The sequence below is a fragment of the Triticum dicoccoides genome, chromosome 4A, assembly GCF_002162155.2.
Source record: "Triticum dicoccoides isolate Atlit2015 ecotype Zavitan chromosome 4A, WEW_v2.0, whole genome shotgun sequence".
NCBI lineage: Eukaryota > Viridiplantae > Streptophyta > Magnoliopsida > Poales > Poaceae > Triticum > Triticum dicoccoides.
The window spans coordinates 328,925,203-328,942,702 of NC_041386.1; the positions used below are offsets into that span (position 1 = coordinate 328,925,203).

At 38.9% G+C, this 17,500-nt stretch overlaps 2 pseudogenes; both read left to right on the top strand.

Moving 5' to 3' along the window:
• The window catches only part of LOC119283514, a 13,270-nt pseudogene extending 2,604 nt beyond the window's left edge, over positions 1-10,666 (top strand).
• Positions 10,667-11,416: 750 nt separating this feature from the next.
• On the top strand, positions 11,417-12,525 carry LOC119285873 (annotated as a pseudogene).
• Positions 12,526-17,500: the final 4,975 nt, after the last annotated feature.

The window sequence follows — 17,500 nt, forward strand, 5'->3', positions numbered from 1 at the left end:
GCCGCCGCCCCTACGTGCGCCGCCGCCCCCGCGCCCCCCACCACTGCAGCTCCGCCATAGACGATGCCTCCGCGACCTCGCCGTCGCCGACAGCCTCCCCGCATTGGCCCCTGCCCTGCGCCGCCTCTACCTCAGTCCGGGCACGGGGTGCAGGACGACGACCGCGGCCGCCGGCCTCCCCACGAGCAACCGAGGCGCCCAGGAGGCCTCCCCGACGACCAATCGAGCCATCCCTTCGACGCCGCCGCCGCCAACCCCAACCCTGACCCCAACCCCTCCGGCGACCGGCCGCGCCCGCCCAGGTACCTCTCCTCCTTCCTCCTTTCTCCCTCTCCTCCTTCCCCATGGAGAAAATGATATAGCTCCTCCTACAACATGTATAGATCAATCAGTTCAGTTCTAGTGCTGCTGGACTTTTGCACCATACAAAAATGTACTACTAGTTGAAAATCTTTACTTGAGAGAGCTTCATAAGTAGAAGGTTCCAAAGAATAAAACCAGTACTAGCACACTAGCACAGTAGTACTGCCACCTCCCAGTAAACAGCAGGGTCTCTGATCAGCAATGTAGTTAATTAGTCAGGGCCTGAAAGCCTGCAAATGCATGTACACACAAGTAGGGAATGTAAGATGAAGCATGTACTTTACCAACTAATCTAATGGGCTGGCACAAAGTGAAAACCAAAACAATAGTTAATCAAGCAGAGGTAGATTAGATTAGATGGCAAAAAGCACAAATGTCCCTGCCTATCCATTTTTTTCTCAAGTTGAGCTGGTAAGTTTTAGATGTTCAATGATGCTGTAGGAAAAAATTGGATGAAGAAAGATGTGTGTGGCTTCCTGAGAGAAGTATTTTCACAAACAAATTATAATTAATGTGTTGATGAAATTTTGGGTTTTCAAATTGGAACCAAAAACCAATCCATACCATTAGACTCTTTTGGAATTTCACGAACATTTTTTTGTTTGTTCCCTTTCACTGTTTGGGGACTTTTGACTTCAGAATGAACCTTACTAAGATTCAATGAAGACTAATTAACTGCATTTGATGCCACTATATTCTATGAATAAGTTCAGTTATGATCTGTACTGGAAAACTTCAGTTAACACTCATTTTTCAGTTAACTCCTTACAGTTCAGATCATATTTTGATTGTCAATAATAGTGGACTTTTAAGGCTTTCTTAGAGGCAATACTAGTGGATTTTAGGCTTTTTTACATGCAATAATAGTGGAATTTTAGGCTTTTTTGGAGGAGTGTGTTTCATGCCGGCCTACAGTGATGAATTAGTCAGAGGATTGTGCCTTAGGATTGTGCCAAAGCTACCCATTGTATCTATTTGCTTGTCCTTCAAATAGGGGCAATACTATTACAGAAAAATTACTTGCAAGCATATTGTGATTTACTTGCAAGCATATTGTGCCTTAGTTACAGAAAAAAATACTTGCAAGCATATTGTAACTATTTTCACTCTGTCCTGAAGGTTTTTGACTACAGAATCTGTGGTGACCCACACTCTGTTGGTTCGCACTCATTGAGTTCGCTCGTGAAGGGCCGCTGCTGCTTGAGGCCCTTGAGAGGCCCTTCGTGTCGTGATGATTTTGCAGGTACCCCGAGAGGCCCTTGAGTTTGCCGGAATGTCGATTAACTTCCGTTCCGGCAAATTCGGGTACTCCATATGTCCTATTTTCAGCAAAGGTCTTGCTGAAATTTTCCGTGAATTTTAGCATGACTTTGCTAAAAATCGGACATATGGGGTACTTGCTACTAATGCATGGGCCGGGGTATCTTAGTACTTAATTAAGTAGGATCAACTGCCCCGCCATTCTTGCTGCATTAAACCATAGGTGGCAATAGAGCCAAGTGATTAGGCCCAACTTAGAATTCTCATTAGCATCGATAAACCCTAGATGATAAACCCAACATAGGTGGCAATAGAGCCAAGTGATTAGTGCCAAGTGATTAGGCCCAACCTAGGGTGCCTCGGTGTCGATGAGAACCTAAATGATGTACGCTTAGGCTTTTAGGGTGCCTCGGCGTCGACAAAACCTAAATGATGAAAGCTTAGGCTTTTAGGGTGCCTCGGTGTCGACAAACCCTAAATGATGTAGTTTTGAATTATGAACGTAGGATATGTCGTCATCATCATCGGACGACGAAAGTCTCCCGGCGGAGTGTGACTGGTGCAACGATGATCAAGGTCTGTGCGACATGCCTCACCTGGACGATGATTGGCGCTTCAGCATTAAGCTCGAGGAGACCTTCGAAGTTGAAACGGTACACAACGACGACAAGTGTTATTTTCATAATTAAGCATGACTTCAACTATTTCAACGTGTAATTTTCATCTTTTACAATTCGAGTATAGCTTATCCCATGCCATGCAAGACGCTATGTCTTGGAGAGGATGGATTTTGAAGACCATGAAATTTCTGAAACAAAGAAAATTCACCTAAGGACTCATCACGATGTGGACTTTGAAGTAAATCTATATAATTCTGAGAGCGTAACCCATTTTGGTTGCAAAAATTGGGAAGCATTTTGCAAGATGTATGGTTTTGATGAGGGTATGCTTATCACCATGGATCTTGGTAATCCTGACATCAACCAAGACAATATGGACATTTGGGTCCTTGTTGATACGCCTCCAGTTCTACCGCTATGTGAATTTCTCAAACATAGTTATTAGCTAATTTATATTGTTTATTTCAAAATAGTTGACAGCTTATTTCCATTGACATCTTATTTTTATTGTTCAAAGAATGTGCAGGAGATGGTAGACAAAACCCACTACACCGATGGCTCCGAATTAACAACTTACGAGGAGAAAAATCATTTGGTCGGACATTGAGAATTACAATGTCTACAATCAAACTCCTCAACATTATGGTAAATACGTGCCACTAGTGCATGTGTTCAACTATGGTAACTACCATGGAGATACCCTGGTAAGATTTTTACTATTACGACATATGTGCATCTTTTGCATACTTCTAAAACTAGTACATCATTGCTAACTATGAAGTTATTACTATGTTTTTCAACAGATAATCCCAGAGAATTGTGTGCCTCATATGATGTATCTGAAAGGTAGTGTTAATGTTTTGAAGATACAGCCAGGTCGTCCTACGAACCTCAACTGTCCATACGAGATTTCTAAAAGAAGTGGAGACATGAAAATCAAAGGATGGAAAAAATGTATGGACAGTCGTAAGGAGCTTCTTGGAAGCAAAAGGAAGCGAAGTGCAAGAATTGGAGACAGGATGTTCTCCATTCTCCATAATGGAGAGTCAGGGTCTATATTGTTTTATGCTATTTTAGCTTAAATAGGGTATTTAGGTCCTGCCTAATACTGATGATCATGTGCTAAGAACAATTAAGTAGGGTTGGTTCGAAGACTATCAAGATGATGATCGTATGACTTGTTATGAATAACGAGAAGAAGTTGTATGATGATGATTAGTAGGACTTGTTAGGATTAGTATTACTTCCGACAAACTCGATACTCGCGGTCTTGAGACTTGTAATGTTTTATCTTTGTTCGGTCTTTTGAATTCGGAGACTAATATGATGAATTGTATTCGGAGACTAATCTTCTATTGTATTCGATGAATCTGATGTTTCTGTGTGCTGCTGTCTATATTCTGTCCAATAATATATTTTGTAACCTGTGCAAAAATCAGAAAAGCAAAAAAAAAACTAATATTCATACTAATGGAGCACCACACAAGACACTAATGGCGCACTGTGATCATCACACTAATGGCGCATTAACTGCTGGTGCGCCATTAGAATGCCAAAGCACATGGGTACATATGGCCCCTGGGAGGCACTCTAATGGCGCACTGCAGGCTATACTAATGGCGCACTACGTGGTGCGCCATTAGAACACCAGATACTAATGGCACACCTGTGGTGCCCCATTAGAATTTAATTCTAATGGCGTGATGCCAGTGGCGCACCGGTAGTGCGCCATTAGAAGGCAAATCCGGTGCGCCACTAGCATGCCTTTTCCTAGTAGTGAGACTGCCAGCACGGAGCATGGTGCTTCCACTGGTGCATGGGTGAGGGCTCCCTTTGAGTTGAGCTCGTGGGGCGTGTACAGCCCCGCCCTGACGCGTGGCTTGCACGGCAGGGCTAGACAAGGTGTGTCTGGGCACCCTTGAGCCAGTGCGGGACTCACGAGGCCCTACCTCAAGGCGGGTTGTGCCTGGTCTTGATTCTTGATAGCTTCAATGGTCCTGCAAAATGGTTAGGCAACTTGCGCCGGATGAATTTCCTGAGGTGGTCACATGAGGATGCCAGACACCAACGACCCCAGGAGGTGATGTGAACGGGGCTGGCCCGCTAGACAGAGCTCAGTCATTTGGTGTATTGACTCTGCATGGACGGACCCGAGCACAAACGCCGTGCCTAGCCTACTCATGCGAGGGATCCTAAAGAAAGACAACCGGCGCGCGGCTCCCGTGATAACGAGGGCAGCCGCGGGCGGGGTATCAGATAAGCAGGTGATAGTCATAGAACGACTTAAGCGAAGCGGTAGGTTAGCTTAGATAAATGCAAGAACGATACATGCCACCGGGACGGACCCGAGCGGCCTGGGGATGATGCAGCCCGAGGGGCGCCCCCAGCAGGGTAAGCTAGAGGTGTAAAAGGATACATGTCGCAGGGGCAGACCCGTATGACATGGGGATGATGCAGCCAGAGGGACGCACCCAACTGAATGAACAGAAAAGGGTCACCTGATAACGTTGCCAGAGTGGTGTTGGAGTAGCCGATGATGCGTGCCGAAGAGTCGCTCCTCACGAGCCGCTAGAACCCTGAGCCTCAGGAGGCTCCGGGGGCTCGGGTGGTTCCTTGAAGACCATCGCCTTCTCTGCCAGGACAGCGTGATGCATGGCCTCCTAAGCCACCAGAATGCTTCGCAGGTGGCGCTAGCAGGTGACGGCCGCATTCGGCAAGCCAAATGGCATGCGAACATAGCTGTGAGGTGGACCCTCACACCAACCAACACACGAAGGCCAGAAGGGCTCATGAGATGCGGCCCTGTTGAGCCCTGGAATGTCGATGCAGACGCGCAGCCCGCCGTCCTCGCCAGGATGGGGGGCTACGCCAGGTGGTGGGTGGCGGTCGCCGCGTATGGCCCTTACCTCTTGAAGATGTACGAAACAAATCCAATAAGAAAAAAAACGATTTTTCACTCCTCGCGTCCAGGACTCCGTCCTAGGTCATTAGATAAAAATCCAAAGATAAAGAGTGAAACAAAGAATATCATTACTGTATAAAGAAAAAGTTTGAGAGTAAGCTTTACATAATCTCCAAGATTTTTTTAAGGAATAGATTACCAGTTTTTCCTTACCACACGGATCCACTAGGATGGTTTTTTTATACCTACAAATGCAAAAAATAATTCTTGAAAAAAATTGCAAGAATTCTTTTCTAATAAGCACTCTTATCAATAGCAAAAATAGGGTTAGGTGGTTAGGTATTGTGTAGGTACCTTTAGGTACCTGCTCAACCTAGGTGCAGGGGAGTAGAAAGGTTGATCCAAATTTATTGCTATAGCTACCCATTCAATGTAGAAGAATTTAAATTTTAGAATCGAAGGTTCATAATATAAAAATATAAAACTTCTCGGCTTTTACCCATTTTTAAATATTTTTGGAATGAACACATCATTCAATTTGGCATACAGAGTACTAAAGATTTCATCGAAAACTTACAGCAGCTTGCCAAACAAAGGCTAATAGAAAAAAGAATAGAGGTATAACAGGCATAGTATCCACGATTGGATTTAAAATAGCATAAGCTTCGGGTAATTTGGCAAAGAAAAAACTAGTAGGATAAAGAACAGAATTAAAACAGATACAAGTTAAACTAAGTATATTAGGCATAACAAGCATTTCATTCTTGTAGAGTAAATAATTGGATTTTTCTTGAGTTATTCTTTTAAGGGAAAGAGGGAAAAGGCAGATTCAAAATCTTTTTTCTTCGGACTTTCCCAAACACAAAATACATCCTTGTATTCCCACTCTCAAATGAGAGTGGAATAAATTCGACTTTCATATAATATCTTAATATAATTCCATGTAATGATCAATGCATTTTTTTGACTCTATAGTATCCGCATGTGTAGAATACTAGCAAGAGAATATCCCTTCTTTTTTAGGTAATTGAAATGGTATTGACGAATAACAAATAAACATACTAGTGTTTATTAGTGTCGCATAAAACCCGAAATGGGGCGTGGCCAAGTGGTAAGGCAGCGGGTTTCGTCCCGTTACTCGGAGGTTCGAATCCTTCTGTCCCAGATTGTTTCTGTTGAAACAAATGGTGAAATCATATAGTATTCCGTACGAGACAAAAGTTTATTAAAGAGAATGATGATATCTTATTCTTTCTCAGAAAACATAATAAAGTCTTAAGTCCAGTCTAATTGACTATCTTTATTTTCATGAAAAAATGGGATCTATCAAGCACATTCAGGATATGCCTCTACTATAAAATCACTTAGTCATTTTTTTCTTCCTTTTGGTATTCGAGTTGAAGTACGAGAATTCTATAACTACCAAAAACTTTTAATCTTTTCATTGGAATAGTTTATTTAGTTATTATAGTTAATTTTTTTGGTACTGAAAAAATATATTACTACTAGAATTCTAATTTCTAGTAATTAAATTAATTAAACTCTTTTGGAGGTTGATAGTTTATTTATTGAGGAAGAGTCAATCCTTCTTTTCTCACTTCAAGATTGATCATCTCGAGCCATCTGTTGAGGGTGGAAATTTAAGAATAAATAAGTTTTAAGCAAACTTGTTTAGTCGTCTTTTTCAAACTATGTTTCATCCATATGATAGAATTTTAATATGCGTTTAAATAAATTGGATCTTGGCGGAGGCTTCCTAGATAAATACTTACTTTATTTTGTCCATATTGCTCCATAGATAGCAAGTTTTAATTAGTATAAAAAAACTAAAACAATGACTATTCATGATTCCATCCATATTGGATCAATTCTCTATACCACTTTGCAATGAAAAGAGGAATGTTTGTTATGGTAAAACTTCGTTTAAACTGATGTGGTAGAAAGCAACATGCGACTTGAAGGACATGATCGATTGTGGATTTTCTATCCATCATTTTCCATAGTAATGAAAATGCTCTTGGCTCGACATAGCCTGTTCTATTCGTTCCAAACCAAATTTGCGATGGGTTTAAGTAACATAGTACACGATGGAGCTCGAGAGGACAGAATTTTTTTATCAAGGGAAAGAATCTAGGGTTAGTGAAAACTAATAAATTAGGCCAACATTGTCAGTCTATCCTTAATATAGAAATAAATTGAAAGGTTAAAATAAGAAGAAAGTCCAATAAAAGTATATCAGAATCAATCCCTCTTATTAGATTTCTATAGAAGAGATAAATGCTTTATCGAAGGAAATAAGAAAAAAGGGTATGTTGCTACTCTTTTGAAAGAAAAAAAGGAATTCCCGAAGTAATGTCTAAACCCAAGGATTTCACAAATCAAAGATAAAGGATTCTAGAACAAGTAAACACAATTTTCAATTGTCTCAACAACAGAGTTGGATTAGAATAAGGAATGAAAGTCAATTCGTTCGAAATGAGACAAAGAAAAGAGTTTAAAGACGACTCAAAATTTTTGGAAGGATTTTGCCTTCGAAGCTTGTCAGGCAAAATTAGCCCACTTGAGTCATGAGGATAAATTAAATTTGTTTTTTCTGTAAGGTAATTAATGCACGTCATAGTGTAATTTCTATTATTATCAACAGAAATTCAAATCATTTTCTCGAGCCGTATGAGGAGAAAACCTCCTATACGTTTCTAGGGGGCGTTGTTTATCTACATCTATCCCAATAAGCTGTTTATCGAATCATTGCAATTGATGTTTGATCTCGAAGAGAAGGAAGAGATCTTCAAAAAGTAGGTTTTTATGATCCAATAAAGAATCAAACTTGTTTAAATGTTCTAGCTATTCTCTATTTCCTTGAAAAGGGTGCTCAACCAACAAGAACTGTTTATGATATTTTAAGGAAGGCGGAATTCTTTAAAGAAAAAGAAAGAACTTTGAGTTAATTGAAGAACTAAATGAATCAAAAAGTAGGATAGGAGAAGATTATTAGTATTCCTAGTTTTCTAATTATTTAGACACAATTTACCTCTTTTTTAATCCTATTTGGGTTTATATTATATCGTGCCAATCCAACATAAGGCCCTATTTTATTTACTTTTTCTATCTAATTTGTTTTCTTACCATTGTATTTCCATTGACAAAGTTCTATTGAAGAAATAGAATTTGTAGGTAGATGGGTCTCTTTATCCTCACTCCATATTCAATTTTTCCACGTACACTTCGCTCAAATGATAAGGGTGTTTCTCTTGCATGTATTCTCATACAATACAATACAATATATATATATAATAAAAATCGCTAAAAATAAGGTGAATTTGGCCATCATGATTAGGGTCGCTCTTTTTTAACTTTACTTTAGTGGAATTTAACCGGACCTGTTCATTTTCGCATTTGAGTGTTTTTCATGGTCGACAAAAAAAATCTTTTGATGTCTTGCTAGTTCAATGTTTTGACAGAAGCGCGCGGTGTAATTCCATTGATTTTTGGATTTCGATCGTATCTAAGATCCTTTTTTATCTGGGTTGCTAACACAATGGTAGAGTACTCGGCCTTTAAGTGCGACTATGATCTTTTACACATTTGGATGAAACAACAAATTCGTCCAGACTCTTGGTAGAGTCTAGAAGACCACGACTGATCCTCAAAGGTAATGAATGGAAAAAATAGCATGTCGTAATAAAATCAATCTTTTTTGAATGGAATTCAAAATTACGATTTTCTGGGTCTAATGAATAAATGGATAGAGCCTGGCTCCAATTCTGGTAAAGTAAAAAGCAACGAGCTAAACTTCCTAATTGGAATGATTCCCCGCTCTAATTAGACGTTAAAAATAGATTAGTGCCGGATGCGGGGAAAGGTTGGGTTTTCCTATGAGTGGACCCTTTATTTTTTTTCTTTTTTTAGAAATCCTAATTATTCTTGATTATGGATTGAATAAGGGATGTTATGGATTGAATGTGTAAAAGAAGCGGTATATTGATAAAGAGGTTCTATTCCAAGGTCAAAAGAGCGATTGGCCTACAAAAATAAAAAACTTGTTCTATTCTTTTTTTAATTAGAACAAACATAAACTAATTGGGTAGAAAAGGAGCAGAAAAAGATCTGTGGATTAGACTCCCTTTCTTTCCAGGGTCTGTATTAAAAATGCAACACCCTGTTCTGACCATATTGCACTATGTATCATCATTCGATAAACCGAGAAATGCTTCTTCTCTCTGATTCAAGTAGAAATACAAACGGAAAAATTCGAAGGGTATTCAGAAAAACATAAATCTTGTCAACAATACTTTGTCTACCCACTTCTCTTTTAGGAATATATTTATGCATTTGCCCACCATTATGGATTAAATGGTTCTAAACCTGTGGAAATAGTTGTTAGTTGTAATAACAAGAAATTTAGTTCACTAATTATGAAACGTTTAATTATTCGAATGTATCAGCAGAATTTTTTGGATAACTCGGTTAATCATCCTAACCAAGATCGACTATTTGATTACAAAAATTATTTTTATTCTGAGTTTTATTCTCAGATTCTATCTGAAGGGTTGCGATCGTTGTGGAAATCTCATTCTCGCAACGGGAATTATTTTGTCCGAAAGAATAAGAAATACCAAAGTTTCAGAATTTACGCTCTATTCATTCAATATTTCCCTTTTTAGAAGACAAAATTTTGCATTTGGATTATCTATCACATATAGAAATACCCTATCCTATCCATTTGGAAATCCTGGTTCAACTCCTTCAATACCATATCCAAGATGTTCCATCTTTGCATTTATTTTGATTCTTTCTCAACTATTATTTGAATTGGAATAGTTTTATTACTTCAATGAAGTCCATTTTTTCAAAAAGAAAATAAAAGACTATTTCGATTCCTATATAACTCTTATGTATCGGAATATGATTTTTTTCTTGTTTCTTCATAAACAATCTTCTTGCTTACCATTAGCATCTTCTGGAACTTTTCTGGAACAAATCCACTTTTCTAGGAAGATGGAACATTTTGGGATAATGTACCCTGGTTTTTCTCGGAAAACCCTATGGTTCTTTATGGATCCTCTTATGCATTATGTTCGATATCAAGGCAATTCTTGCATCAAAAGGCACTTTTTTGAAGAAGAAATGGAAATGCTACCTTATCAATTTCTGGCAATATTATTTCTGTTTTTGGACTCAGCCGCGAATAATCCATATAAACCAATTAGCAAACTCTTGCTTTGATTTTATGGGGTACCTTTCAAGTGTACCAAAAAGTTCTTTGTTAGTAAGGAATTAAATGCTGGAGAATTCATTTCTAATAGATACTCGAATTAAAAAATTCGATACCATAGTCCCCGCTACTCTCCTCATAGGATACTTATCAAAAGCTCAATTTTGTACTGGATCAGTGCATCCTATTAGTAAACCCATTTGGACAGATTTATCAGATTGAGATATTCTTGATCGATTTGGTCGGATATGTAGAAATCTTTTTCATTATCATAGTGGATCTTCGGAAAAACGGACTTTGTATTGACTGAAGTATATACTTCAACTTTCATGCGCTAGAACTTTAGCTTGTAAACATAAAAGCACGGTATGAACTTTTATGCAACGATTGGGTTCAACATTTTTAGAAGAATTTTTTATGGAAGAAGAGCAAGTTTTTTCTTTGATGTTCACCAAAACAACTCTTTTTTCTTTCTGTGGATCACACACTGAGCATATTTGGTATTTGGGTATTATACGTATCAATGACCTGGTCAGTCCTCTTAATTAATCATTAGACGAAATTAAGAAACAGGAAAGGGTTGATAAATGTTCAAGAAAAAACTTTCCTATTGTTCATTCTGAAATGTTCTTTTTATTATAATAAAGAGTAGGTGAATCAACCTACTAATTAAAAAAATTAGTAGAACTTCCTCTTTTGAATAGAAATTGGCTATTTCTACATAGGGAACGTGTGCAATGAAAAATGCAAGCACGATTTGGGAAGGGATTTTTCTCTATTTTAACAAGGAAGAATTACCTACTCCATCCGACTAGTTCCGGGTTCGAGTCCCGAGCAACCCATATAGAAAACCCACATCAAAGTTTTTAACTTTGACTCACTTCATTTACAAATACAAAATTATTTGTTTGGTTAATTTAGTTATATGGATAGCTAATCTTTGGGCTGACTTGGTTGACATTGGTATATAGTCTATGTTATACTGTTAAATAACAAGCCTTCTATTATGTATATTCTAGTTAATATGTGTGCTTGGGAGTCCTTGCAATTTGAATAAACCAAGATCTTACCATGACTGCAATTTTAGAGAGACGCGAAAGCACAAGCCTGTGGGGTCACTTCTGCAACTGGATAACTAGCAGTGAAAATTGTCTTTACATCGGATGGTTCGGTGTTTTGATGATCCCTACCTTATTGACCGCAACTTCTGTATTTATTGTCACCTTCATAGCTGCCCCTCCAATAGATATTGATGGTATTCATGAGCCTGTTTCTGGTTCTTTACTTTATGGAAACAATATTATCTCTGGTGCTATTATCCCTACTTCTGCGAGCAATCGGATTGCACTTTTACCCAATTTGGGAAGCTGCATCTGTTGATGAGTGTTTATACAATGGTGGTCCTTATGAGCTAATTGTTGTACACTTCTTACTTGGTGTAGCTTGTTATATGGGTCGTGAGTGGGAACTTAGTTTCCGTCTGGGTATGCGACCTTAGATTGCTGTTGCATATTCAGCTCCTATTGCAGTTGCTACTACTGTTTTTCTTGATTTACCCTATTGGTCAAGGAAGCTTTTCTGATGGTATGCCTTTAGGAATCTCTGGTACTTTCAACTTTATGATTGTATTCCAGGCAGAACACAACATCCTTATGCATCCATTCCACATGTTAGGTGTAGCTGGTGTATTCGGCGGTTCCCTATTCAGTGCTATGCATGGTTCCTTGGTAACCTCTAGTTTGCTCAGGGAAACTACTGAAAATGAATCTGCTAATGAGGGTTACAAATTTGGTCAAGAGGAAGAAACTTATAATATTGTGGCTGCTCATGGTTATTTTGGCCGATTAATCTTCCAATATGCTAGTTTCAACAACTCTCGTTCTTTACACTTCTTCTTGGCTGCTTGGCCTGTGTAGGAATCTGGTTCACTGCTTTCAGTATTAGTACTATGGTGTTCAACCTAAAGGTTTCAATTTCAACCAATCTGTAGTTGATAGTCAAGGTCGTGTTATTAATACTTGGGCTGATATCATCAACCATGCTAACCTTGGTATGGAAGTAATGCACGAACGTACTGCTCACAACTTCCCTCTAGACTTAGCTGCTGTTGAAGTTCCATCTATTAATGGATAAGGTTTTTCTGCTAACATATAAGAATTTTTGAAGAAAGAAAAGACAAAAATACCCAATATCTTGTTCTAGCAAGATATTGGGTATTTCTGTCTTTATTTTGAATCTTTTTTTCTTCTTAATCTTTCTATTCAGAATTCAGTTAACGACGAGATTTAGTATCCTTTCTTGCATTTTTCATAACTTGTGAAATGCCGAGTAGGAACGAATTCCCCTAATTTGCGAGCTACCATAGGATTTGTTATGTAAATAGGTATATGTTCCTTTCCATTATGAATCGCGATTGTATGGCCAACCATTGTGGGTAGAATGCTAGATGCCTGGGACCACGTTACTATTGTTTCTTTCTCCTCCTTCATATTGACCTTTTCTATCTTTGCCAATAAATGATGAGCTACAAAAGGATTCATTTTTTCGTGTCACAGCTGATTACTACTTTTTCCTTTTTAAAGAGTGGAATTCTATGTCCAATATCTCGATCGAAGTATAGAGGTCAGAATAAATAGAATAATGATCAATGGAAAAAAGAAAAAAATCCTTTAGCTGGATAAGGGGTGGATGTAGCCAAGTGGATCTAGGCAGTGGATTGTGAATCCACCATGCGCGGGTTCAATTCTCGTCGTTCGCCCATCGCATTATTGCAAATTCCAAGAATGCAATTTTCAATATTCCTAGTTACGTATTTACTTACGGCGACGAAGAATAAAACTATCACTATTTTTTTTCCTTTTCCTAGTTCTTCTTCCAAGCACAGGATAACCCCAAGGGGTTGTGGGTTTTTTCTACCAATGGGAGCTTTCCCTTCACTGCCCCCATGGGGGTGGTCCACAGGGTTCATAACTACCCCTCTCACTACGGGGCATTTACCAAGCCAACACTTAGATCCGGCTCTACCCAAACTTTTTTGGTTCACCCCAACATTACCCACTTGTCCGACTGTTGCTAAGCAGTTTTGGGATACTAAACGGACCTCCCCAGATAGTAATCTTAAAGTGGCCGATTTACCCTCTTTTGCAATGAGTTTTGCTACAGCACCTGGTGCTCTAGCTAATTGCCCACCCCTTCCACGTGTGATTTCTATGTTATGCATGGCCGTGCCTAAGGGCATATCGGTTGAAGTAGATTCTTCTTTTCTCTCAAAAAACCCCTTCCCAAACTGTACAAGCTTCTTCCAAAGCATACGGCTTTCTAGATGTATATGACGATCTCTAGACAGATGGATCTTATATGAATCATATGATGAAGTACCACATGAGTGGATATATAGGAAAGGAATCCAAATCTGCCAAATCGCTCATGTTCCGTCATCTGGCTTATGGCTTATGTTCTACATCCTAGGTCTCCGTGTTCCGTCATCTGGCTTATGTTCTTCATGTAGCATTCAGATCGAATGACTCTATGAAATTACGTCGATACTTCCACATATTATGGGTAATGTAGGAGACATCCCTATTTCCCTCGAGGGTCTTAATTACCCCTGCTTAGCTTTCAATTTGCCTCTGACCATCAAATTAAATGTGAATAACCCGTCCTCCTCCATTTTAAACAAGGGGCGCTTCCGGTTCTGTGCGTGCTTCAAACAATTTTGTCTTCTCCATATTACCATATCTCTAGAGCCAATAATTTTCTATGAGGAACTACTGAACTCAATCACTTGCTGCCATTACTCAACAGTTTTCTGTTGAGGTCTATCCTGTAGAGGTAGTCGAATTGGATCAGTGATTGATTTCTAGGTTTCATCGTAAACCTAATTGGATACTTCCAACTACGTAAATCAATAGTTCAAACCGCACTCAAAGGTAGAGCATATCCCATTGATATAGGAACTTTTGTTCCAGAAACAATAGTATCTCCAATTATAGCCCCTCTAGGATGTAAAATATATCTCTTCTCACCATCCCCATAGTGTATGAGACAAATGTATGCATTTCGATTAGGGCCATATTCTATGGTTACGATTCTACCAGATATGTCTTTTTGATTCCGTCGAAAATCTATTTTATGGTATAGGCGCTTATGACCTCCCCCTCTATGCCTTGCGGTAATGATTCCTCTGGAATTACGACCATTACCACAATGGTGCCGTCCATGGATCAAATTATTTCGTGGATTGGATTTCACTTGCCTGTCTACGGTTCCCTTGCGTGTGCTCGGGATAGGTGTTTTGTATAAATGTTTCGCCGTATTATTAAGTGTTCTCCTTTAGTTTTTTTCTCTATCTAGAAGTGGAATAGAATAACCCGGTTTAAGGGTAGTGATCATACGATTGTAATGCATTGTATGTCCCAGAATAGGTCCTATTCTTCTACCTCTTCTAGGTAGTCGATGGCTATTCACAGCTACCACCTTAACACCAAAGAAGAGTTCGAACCAATGCTTTATTTCTTTCCTAGGGAATCCCGATTCGGCATTAAAAGTATATTGATTCTTTCCTAATAAACAAAGACTTTTTTCTGTAAATACTGCGTATTTGATTCCATCCATAAATCGACTTTCCCTCCTATGCTTTGAGTTCCAGTATCGATAAGAATTCGAGTTCTTATTGTTCTTATGTTAAGGTATGAATATACCATACCAATTTGTTATGTATGGATGATGGATGAGATTCCATGGATAGAGAGCCAGTTCCAATAGACTTATGGAAAGTTCCCGTTCGTGTGCATCGAGCAGGAATTGAATCTGCAAATTTACCAATTATGAGTTGGGCGCTTTAACCATTCTGCCATGGATGCTTAACAGGGATCATCGTACATCGTAAATAACCAATTTTCATATAGAAAGACATATAATAGAAAAATGAAATCGAAAATATTCGGAGATGGCAAATATTCGGAGGTGACTATGAAAACACCTCTCTGGATCCTCGGATTGAAAGAGAGATTGAGAGGGATCAAGAATGCTAATTCTCGCTATTTGGAATGGATCCAATTCTATTGAGTCTGACTCATAGTGATCATTTCTCTTTAGTAAAGAATGACCTTGGTTATCAAAGGATTGAACATCCGGGATCCATTTACTTATGATACCTAGTTGGCATTGATAACAAGGATCTAATGAAATATGAGTTTAATAGATCCTCTTTAGCAGAAAGACGTATATTCCTTGCTCATTATCAGACAATCACTTATTCCCAAACCTCGTGTGGGACTAATCGTTTTCATTTACCATCTCATGGAACACCCTTTTCGTTGCGCTTAGCCCTATCGGGTATTTTAGTGATAGGTTCTGTAGGAACTGGATGATCCTATTTGGTCAAATACCTAATGAAAAATTACGATTTTCCTTTCATTACGGTACGAGTGCTTCTTATTCCACAAGAACGAAAGAACCTTTTCATTCTTTCATATACTAGGGGTTTTTACTTGGAAAAGACAATGTTCCATACTAAAGGATTCGGGTCCATAACCACGGGTTCCAGTGCACTAGATCTTGTAGCACTTATCAAGGAAGCCCTATCCATTAGTATTCCACATAAGAAATCCATTCTAGAAAAAAATACAATTAGATTAGCTCTTCATAGAAAAACTTGGGGTTTGTGAGCCAAGGTAAGATTGGCTCGGGATCATGGGACCCTTTTCTATCAGATAGGAGGGGCTCTTGTACAAAATATACTTACTAAGTAATAACCCCATAGAATCTATCTATATAAAGATAAAGAGGCAATCGTGTCAGGAAGCGGGTTTTTGTTTGGCCAAAAGGTACTTCGAACTTGGAACGAGCATGAAGAGATTAACGAGACTTCTTTCTCTTTTGAGTTTTTCTGGCGGACCTGCCGCGCAAGATCTTTGGTCTTCCCCTGGAACCGATGAAAAAAAGTGGATCGCTTCTTATGTACTCGCTCAGAATGATTCTTCTCTATCTATAGTTAATGGCCTATTATAAGTAGAAGGTGCTCTGGTGCAATCCTTACCGACAGAAAAAGGTTGCAGTCATGTTGATAATAGTCGAGTGACATTACTTCGTCGGTCCGAACTAAGGAATCTGTTAGAAATGTTTTGAAATGGATATTGTTCTCTCTTTGATCAGGGATTGCTATATGAAAAGAAGTGCAGTTTGAAAAAGGGAATGGAATGCTCAAACCGGAACTGCTAGAGGAATGAATTTTCAATAGCATAACTTGGGCTCCTAGAATATGGCGCCCTTGGGACAATCTATTTGATTGCAGGGTTTTGTTCCGAAGCAGAGATATCCGCGGAGGCTCGTTCGTTTGTCCTATTGTGATATTCAGGACCAAGAGGTACTGGATTCTCTTTCAGATAGGCCCTGAAAGGAGAAGAAAGGCTAAAATGCCAATGGACCTCTGTCTATTCTCTAATTCACCCGATCTGATAGTACCCGTTTTTGGAACGTCCAGTGCCAAAGTCATTGAATGGGTAAGTCACCAATCCAATCCCTTTGACAAATCAGATGTCATATTAGATATCATATTCTATATATATAGAAATATCATAGATAGAATAGACATATAGTAAGTTAGAAGGAATCATTGAGTAAAAAAGGAGCAAAGAATGACAAAAGACGAGACTCTACTAGTCTTCACTCTTGTGGTTTCCTATTCCTTGGTTTCTGTTTTCTTATTCAAGATCTTTCTTTCATGGTTCTCATCTCTGCAACTCGCAATTTTCGCGAGAGAACCAAATCCAAGTTGGTGAAGATCATGATTTGGGCTGGCACGGGGATCGTTTGATCGATTTCCTTGATTTGATTGCTACTTAATGGGCGTGCGCTCAAAGGATACAAACAGGGATTCGCAAACAAAAAGGGGAATTCATAGTCACTTTTTCCTGTCGAGTAAAAAAAAGTCTTTACGCGAGAGCAATAGAGGTTGGGATACATCTATCTCTTCTGAGCAACCTCTTTTGGATTCTTAAGAACACCCTTGCAGTAGGATACCATCTGCTTTGGGTTCTTTATTATCTCCTTCGAGGGATTTTTAGGATCGTTCAGGCTATATATATTTAGTTTATTTTGTCTTTTACTGTCTACTTTTCTCCGGGAGATGGTTAAGGA